We start from the raw sequence: 9,639 nt of genomic DNA, 5'->3' as shown, positions 1-9,639 counted from the left end.
TGAATGTTCTCCTTAGAGCAGAGGAGGTTAATGGGAGATTTAATAGAGGTGCTCAAAATTATGAGGGCTGTACTGCAGAACTCCTCTCCGAAAGGTCCAGGCAGCGGAAGCATTGCTTGAGCACACCGACAGCCTGCTCAGTGATATTTCTGGTGGCAGCATGGCTCTCATTGTAGGCATACTCTGTGCCATAAGCCATGTCCCTTGTCGCCCAGTAGCCAGTCCAAGATCTTGTTCAAGATCAGTGTTTAGTTCCATTCGCAACCCCTCAAATAATGAAGCCGTCCGAGCCCACATGCAGCAAGACCTGGACAACATCCAGGCTTGGGCTCATAAGTGGCAAGTAACATTCGCGTCAGACAAGTGCCAGGCAATGACCATCTCCAACAAGAGAGGGTCTAACCACCTCCCCTTGACATTCAATGGCATTACCATCGCCGAATCCCCCACCATCAACATCCTGGGGGTCACCATTGACCAGAAACTTAACTGGACCAGCCATATAAATATTGTAGCTACGAGAGCAGGTCAGAGGCTGGGTGTTCTGTAGCGAATGACTCACCTCCTGATTCCCCAAAGCCTTTCCACCATCTACAAGGCACAAGTCAGGAGTGTGTTGGAATACTCTCCACTTGCCTGGATGAGTGCAGCTCCAACAACACTCAAGAAGCTCGACACCATCCAGGACAAAGCAGCCCGGTTGATTGGCACCCCATCCACCACGCTAAACATTCACTCCCTTCACCACCGGCGCACTGTGGCTGCAGTGTGTGCCTTCGACAGGATGCCCTGCAGCAACTCGCCAAGGCTTCTTCGACAGCTCCTCCCAAACCCGCAACCTCTACCACCTAGAAGGACAAGAGCAGCAGGCACATGGGAACAACACCACCTGATTCTATGATTCCAAAGTGAAGTTGAGGTATGAGAAGTGCTCCCTGAAGACCTGCTGTGGTTATGATCTCCTGCACAGTGTACTCCTCCTCTCTGTTCTCCCAGCTGCTCCTGATCCCTCCAGTCTTCTTTGCTGCTCTCCCTCTTCCTCCAGAACCAAAGCCAAGTCTACCATGACTGCAACAAAATTGTTTTCAAAGCAGACAAAAGCAGTCCAACCACAGCACCAAATTATTACCAGAAGTCAGGATTCACTTGTGGAACACAGAAAATAGCCCCAAAAAAAGGCGCAGAAGTTAACCAGTAACTGAAGACGACAAACTAGCAACTAAACTGTATGTACAGGGGGATCCCCTTTAAATCGAACTCCTGCAGGGTCTCTGATGACTGTGCCATGAGTTTTTGGGGGAGTTTATCGCGTGGCAAGTCAGACGCTGGGGCAAAGCAATTTCACAAAAATGGTGCTACGACCAGCGACGGATCCTTATTTAAATATTATAATGAGCCGGTCCTGGATGTCGGACAAACAGTGTGACAAATGAGAGGCAGTGGAGGGGTCGAGAGAGGTGGTGGTGAGGTAGAGCTGGACGTTGTCAGCGTACATGTGGCATCTGACAAAGTGTTTTGAGATGATCTTGCCGAGGGACAGCATGTAGATGAGAAATAAGACGGGGCCAAGGATAGATCCTTGGGGGACTTCGGAGGTAACGGTGTGGGAGTGCGAAGGGAAGCCACTGCAGGTGATTCTCTGGCTATGACTGGATAGATAAGAATGGAACCAGGGGAGCGCAGTCATAAATAAAATTACTATTCTAGCTCAAGTAAAATTGATTGTGTTGTTCCTACATCAATTATGTTGATTTCCATTATTTTAACTTTTACTGTAAAATGTTTGGGGACGGCAAGGTTACAGTGCACATTTTTTTCCTTTTTCCAATGTCTTGGGACAAATAAAATTGAATTTGGTATTTGTCTGCATCACATGAATCGTTGGATTATAATTTGTGCGGTGTCATTTTAAACAGGGTAACATTCAAAAATTTGCAATGGCTGAAAATGGTGTTTTTGCAATTTATCACAACAACTGCACAACACAACTGCAAACTGCATAATCTTGAAACAAAAAAAAAGTTTTGAGCGTTAGACCATTAGTCTAACGCTCAAATGGTACAATTGTAAAGAAAGTGCAGGAACAGAGAGACCTGGGGGTATATGTGCACAAATCTTTGAAGGTAGCAGGACAGGTTGAGAAAGCGGTTTAAAAAAGCATATGGGATCCTGGGCTTTATAAATAGAGGCATAGAATACAAAAACAAGAAAGTTATGTTGAACCTTTATAAATGCTGGTTCGGCCACAACTGGAGTATTGTGTCCAGTTCTGGGCACTGCACTTTAGGAAGGATGTGAAGGCCTTAGAGAGGGTGCAGAAAAGATTTACTAGAATGGTTCCAGGGATGAGGGACCTCAGTTACATGGATAAACTGGAGAAGCTGGGGTTGTTCTCCTTAGAGCAGAGGAGATTGAGAGGAGATTTGATAGAAGTTTTCAAAATCATGAAGGGTTTAGATAAAATAAATAAAGAGAAACTGTTCCCATTGGCGGAAGGGTCAAGAACCAGAGGACACAGATTTAAGGTGATTGGCAAAAGAACCAAAGGCGACATGAGGAAAAACTTTTTTACGCAGCGAGTTGTTATGATCTGGAATGCGCTGCCTGAAAGGGTGGTGGAAGCAGGTTCAATCATGGCTTTCAAAAAGGAACCGCATAAATACTTGAAAGGAAAAAATTTGCAAGGCTACAGGGCAAAGGACTAGAGCGGGGAATGGGACTAACTGGATTGCTCTTACAAAGAGCTGGCACAGGCTCGATGGGCCGAATGGCCTCCTTCTGGGCTGTAACTATGCTATGATTCTTTGATTCTATGATAATAACTTATTGACAAGATGGTTTGATTTGATTTTTCATAATCAATGTATTAACCTTTAACTACCTGAACATGACTCTCAGGCACTATGAACATGCTCTATAATATTCCCCCCAAAATGTGTAGATGGGGAATATTTTTGAGCTCTTTCAAAGTGTGTAGGAGCCGTATTTAGATAGTTGAAGGCTAATATACGAAGTCTGAAATTCTACTGAACACTATTTTCATTAAGGCATTAACCGGTTTTGTAGAAACATATAGAATTTGTAACACAAAAATAGGCTATTGAGCCCAACCAGTCGATGTTAGCATTTACTCTCCACACGAGCAAATAGTCTGAATCACATTTACCCACCTAGTTCCCATATTCCTTTGTCCCCTTTTTCTTCATCGACCGATCCAATCTAATTTAAATGTTGACATTGTTTCTGTCTCAACAGCAGACAAAGGAATTTCACATGAATGCATTAACACATTCACATGTTATTATTGTATGATGCCCTGTCAGGGTATCTGCTTTCATTGTTTCCATTGAGATTTTGTTTCTCCACTGCAGTAATGAAAGGAACACTTTATTTTTTGCCATTTTTTTATGAGTTGGAGAGGCTACAAGTGTAAAATTGTACTAAGTTTCCAGAGGTACTTTTATATATAAAAATAAATAATTTCTTAAATTGTAGTTATACTGCAATTAACAATCTCCAACTGTGCAGTGCAATGAAAAGCCTTGAGGTCAGAGTTATGCTGATAGTTGCTCATTTGACCAGATCACAGTAAGATGAACCACAAAGGAGCTCTATGCCTTGTATCCTTGAACACACATGCAGAGCTTTGCTCCCCAGGCTACTAATTTTAACATTAGGGGAGAGTGAGTGAGAATGTCCCTATCCTCATAACAATATCCCATGCAAAGTTTGTAAAAGTTCCCGGACCATCCAATGGACCCACCTGGGCACTATTGACATGTTGCTCCATGCCAGACCGGACGGTTATACTGCAGTTAGTGTGAATTCAAACTGGTGTGCAACAACCTGCTAGATGGGATCTCATACCAATTGGTCTGTAGTTCAGTCAGGCATCAGATGGTATCTGACACCAAAATTATACTGCCACTTTTGCATCAGTACAAACCCGAAGCCACTTCACACTGAGGTGAATATGATCACAAAATTGCAGGTTTAGAGTTGCTAGAATGAGAGTGAGCCTTACCTGTGCCATTGAAATGGTGTCAGGCTGTGATTGGGAATACACTACTGCAGTCCAGTTAGCCCAATTATATTATAAATGGGAGCCATTCACCAATAGCAGGGTGGCAGGAGTATTACTTTGCTGGAAAATAATTTTAACAGTATACATGATTGTTGCTTCTGATTTACAAACGTTAGCAGCTAACAACATTTATTAAAGCCTGCGACTCCTTTAAGATTATTATAGTCTAGAAATTACTGTTCATGATATCAGCAGACAAACTCTTAATGTATTTGTATGACAGTCCTCTGTCAGTGGGAGCTTTAGTCCACTTTACATAAATAATGCCTGAGTTAAAAATGTAGGCAAAGCAATGACATAGCGACACATTAAACATTCATTCAATTTTATCAGTGACAGTCATTCCTAGACTTAGAATTATAAATGAAAGTAACTTATTTGGGCAAGGATGTCCAATCATTATGGCTGGGTCAAAATCGTGGAACTCCCTACCTAACAGCATTATGGGAGCACCTTCACCACATGGACTGCAGCGGTTCAAGAAGTAGGTTCACATAAGAACATAAGAAATAGGAGCAGGAGTAGGCCATACGGCCCCTCAAGCCTGCTCCATCATTCAGTAAGATCATGGCTGATCTTCTACCTCAACAACACTTTCCCGCCCTATCCCCATATCCCTTGCTTCCCTTCTCCAGGGCATCTAGGAATGCGCAATAAATTCCAGCCTTGCCCACATCCCAAGAATGGATGACAAAAAAAATTGCTTTTGTCAGGAGCCACATTACAACAGCAACTGCACTTCAAAACTATTTCATTGGCTGTAAAGCATTTTGGGGCATCCTGAGATTGTGAAAGTGCTATATAAATGCAAGTCTTTCTTTCTGTCTTTCTTTAAGTAAATGCTCCCATTAATTCGTGTATATCTCAAGTTGTTAGTACTAACAGACCTTGGTGTTCCCATTTAGCTTCACCCACCAATGAGCAACTGAGTTGAAAACGGCCATTTTCAAACTTCTGGAGCTATGAAATTCAAAGGCGACCAACTTGCCAATAACAAATATAGAACTAAGTTGCCTAGAATTGAAGGGCAGGATTGCCAGAGCTGTGGGGCTGTACCTAGTCCAAGGGCTACCAACATCACTTAAAAAAACAGATTATCTGATCATTTATCCCATTGCCGTTTGTGGGACCTTGCTGTGTGCAAATTGGCTGCCCCCTTTCCTACATTACAACAGTGACTACACTTTAAAAGTACTTCATTTGCTGTAAAGCGCTTTGGGATGTCCTGAGGTCTGAAAGGCGCTATATAAATCCAAATTCTTTCTTTACATGGTGGCCACCCTTGTATTATGGAATTATCATTTAGGACTAGGCCTAAAGGCCCTTCTGTATCAGACGCAAGTTGAAACTATGCGACTGTTGAAATTTCTCACCAGGGTGCCTTCCACTGTGATAACTCCTTATACTGGTATAAACCGATCAAAGCACAAAGCAAGCCAAGGGATGTTTGCAATTACTTTCTTGTCATTGCAAATTAAAAAGAATGTCCAAATGAGGTTTCAGCTGCTAGCAAGTGGGTAGTAGCTGTGGATAATTAAATTTTTAAAAGCAGCATCCCAACAAAAAAAATTAAATTTGTCCAATTCGTGTTGGAACCTCATTCCATTGGACGCTGTTGTGACTGTACGAGAATGAATATTTAAAACAATTAACATTTAATGAACGCTTAATTTTATTACAGAGATTGCGGCTGTTCAAGAGAAAGTGGTGGCATATAATTACACCAAAATAAAAATAGCACACTTGAAGGTCAGTGGTAATTGAAGCATCGATCAGTACCTCAAAACGTTAACTCTGTTTCTCTCCCCACAAATGCTGCCTGACCTGCTGTGGGTCCCCAGCGTTTTCTGGTTTTTATTTCAGATTTCGAACATCGGTATTTTGCTCGGCGTCAGCACTCTCTGTGTGTTGCCGGCTCACGGAAGAGCGTGTAACGGCTTCGCGTGAGATAACCGGGCCATGTGACTGTACTGATATTAATAACTGACAATAATTACAATTAACACGGTTACTGTCTCACTCCGACTGGAAGAGATGGAGTTGCTGTGCCGTGCCTGCTGAACGCAACAATAAAATGATTAGATAAACTGCAAACTATGGGACGATGGGTTTCTGCAGGAACTGTCCCTGTTACTTGGTATCCACGTTTATGAGCTTATTAATTAAAGAAATTGCTCTGAATTATTCATTCAACACCATAATGGATACACGGATTGCAAACGAATGCTGATGCTAATGCCTCTGTAGTACAGATTTGAAAGTCCAATAGTCATTGCAAAAAGGTAAAACCGCAAGATAGATTTTCAATAAAATACAGGTTACTATCAATACACATAAGAAATCAATTACGAATGCTGAAACGTTAAATGGTTTTAATTCATTGAATTAAAATAATTAAATACAATTGGTTTTACATATAATATTTTATGTTAAATTCCTACTGGAAGACTCGAAACGAAATGATGTGGAGCCGCCGCCATACAGTATTATAAATGTTGTTTAAAGACTGGATGATGGTGGGTTTTAATAAAACTGGGGCAACTATAAGAGGTAAATGGGACAAAATGAAAACCCACATCCCGGAGTATCGTGGGAATAAAGCTCCCCTGCGGTAACCCGGCTTCAAACTTTTACAATTAAATGTCAAAACACTTTAATCCCAGTACATGATAAGCAGCAGCACCAGTCTCATTCTGAAGAGTTCGCAATACTGCGCTCTTTAAGTTTATATATAACGCGCCTGTCTGCCCACTGGCTCGATGAGTACATTGGCAATGGTCATTAAAATTCCATTCGACAACATAACTTTCCACCAACGTTTTATTGCAGATACTTTAAAGTAGCAAACTCTTTTTTAATGTTAATGTCGCGAATTAGTATTTCTGGTTTCATGCAAATATCTTTGTCTTGCTGCTAACCAGAAAATTATCAACAATGGTTGTTTTTTTTCTCTCATTCTTGTTTTGTGTATCTACCAAAATTAAAGACAACATCAAGCATTTGCCAAAAAGCTTCTTAACCCGCACAGGGGCGTTGATCGTTTAAAGCATGGAAACAGAAGTTACAAATTAATCGTTTCCATTTAGCGTCTGCAATTCCTGATGACTTTCAAAGAATGCAGTTATACATCTCTGCATGCACCATTCCCTGGTCGCCTTTACAATGCTGGGATCCTCCGCGCACTTTCAACTCAGTGATATTATTTGATTTCAACCTCACTATTAATTTTAAGGGGCTGTGGTTTTGCACGTTACAGAGTTAGACCTAGTATAAAAAATGTTTTCAACTCTTTTCTATCAAATATGCAATAAGATATATATTATATATATAATATGTATATATATTATTACACCGTTGATAAAAAGAGTTGAAAGCATTTTAATGCTTATATATAAGCATGTTTATATATAGGCGCGTTTATTTATTTATATATATATAAGCATGTTTTTAATGCTTATATATATTAAATATATATATAATGTATATAAATTCTCGGTTTTCCCAGTGGTCTTTTTTGGAAATCTGTTCAGTTCCACCTATCCCAAGTTTCCGGACTTAATGGTTGTTTAATGTGTGTAATTTTGTTCTCGTTGCCATTGTTATGTTTATGGATTTTAACTATAACTATACTAGAAATTCTGCAAAAGCAAAATAAAAAGCTAGATCAAATGGGAGCGAAACATTGAGTTAAACTAGTCTGTTTTTTTTAAACGTCTTATTGTCAATTTCACAAAACGGCAACTCATAAAACACATTTAAAAGAAACCGAAGGTATCAGGCGTTAGGTGAAATTACAAATCAGTGCACACGCAAAGTCCGTTTGAGAGAGATACTCGGTTCCCTACACTTTCTATTTTCGGCATTGTGCACATAAAGCATCACTGGAGCATTGCACAAAGCAAACGAATAAAACGTTAGCAACAAATAAAAACCCTCGTGCTTTGTTTCAGTGAATTTTTTTTCCCGGTTAGTACATTTCTTAAATTATCTAAGGCTTGTGTTTCTGTGCCACATTTAAACGTTAACCTGGTTGTTTTGTACTTGATTGAATAATAAAGCACTATTTTTCTGAGTTTTGCTTTGAAATCGGTGTTTGGATTTTATGTTAAAAAAAATAGCAAATATTCAATGTTTTCAACTCGCCAGCTATATCTTGCTTTTCTCTATTTATTTGTGTAAAATAAAGTTTGAAAGCACATCAGAGAGAGCTAGAGGAGTGTGTAATAAGAGAATGACCAAGTGACCCTTGGAGCTGATTACATGTAATTACCTGGAGCCTCAGCCTGTCCGGAGACTGCGAGGAGGAGGGGGGGGGGGTCTCATTCAGGGTAACCACAATGGCGGGAGCGGGAGGAGGAGTGATTAACAGGGGATTGCACTTAATACTGTAAATATAGTTTCAAATCAAAATAGTACAGAAACTACAACTCCACTATGTTGAAAGTGGAAGAGGATACAAATTCAGGAACCGTGATCTATAAGTTTGTCTATAATTTAAAATAATTTTTTTAATACAAACATTTCTTTCGTGAAGCCAATCACTACAAATCCAAACAGGAAAGCTTCAAGCATTTGATAATTAGCAGTCAAGGTATCAGTTATTTAAACTCGCAAATAATGTGCAATATTGCATGCAAAACGTTACAGCAAGTGGTTGGCGTAAAGATGCCTTGTTATTTCACCAACGATCCGTTTGATGTGTTGAGGAATGATATGCAGTTTACTGCAATAAAATCTGAGTTTGAATGAACATGTGACGAATATATATATAATAAAAAATGTGTTTTGCTTTTCGGTTGCAACTGCCCACCTATTGGCCTGGAAGTGTTTGTACAATTTTGCGAATGGCTGGCACATCATCTCGAACCCCTGCTCGTCCTTACTTATTTTGCTAAAGGTGTTGGTTTTGATTCAGCAGCATGCTTGTGCATTTGCCAATTTACTGGTTTACAAGCCACGGTTTAGACCGACAGACACGTTTGGTTACACCGGGCATGTATATACCTATTGATTGGCGTTCGTGTGTATGTACCTATAGAATGCAAATGCATTTATATCTTGGGATAAATAAATAAGTTCAATTTTTTTTCCGTGTATCCATTCACATATTCAGCAGACTCCTGTCCGGTTGTGTTCAGAACTCTGTAAAGCAACATATAGAAAAAAAACTACAAGTCAACTAAATTCTATTTATATAAATGGAACATAAGAAATAGGAGCAGGAGTAGGCCATCCGGCCCCTCGAGCCTGCTCCGCCATTCAACAAATCATGGCTGATCTTCTACCTCAATGCCATTTTCCTGCACTATCCCCATATCCCTTGATGCCTTTAATATCTAGAAGTCTATCGATCTCTGTTTTGAATGTACTCAATGACTGAGCCTCCACAGCCCTTAGAGAATTCCAAAGATTCACCGCCCTCTAAATGTAGTTTCACTAAATATTCTCCATACCGCGATTTTCTGTCAAACAAAACGATTATAGATGCAAATATATTGTGATTTACTCTCTAACATGCGTCGGTGCATTTGCAACGTTAACAGTCTTTTCATTCT

This window comes from Heptranchias perlo, chromosome 4 (genome assembly GCF_035084215.1).
Source record: "Heptranchias perlo isolate sHepPer1 chromosome 4, sHepPer1.hap1, whole genome shotgun sequence".
In the NCBI taxonomy this organism is placed as follows: Eukaryota; Metazoa; Chordata; class Chondrichthyes; order Hexanchiformes; family Hexanchidae; genus Heptranchias; species Heptranchias perlo.
The sequence above is the reverse complement of the archived record's forward strand: the minus strand, read 5'-3'. Positions refer to the sequence as shown.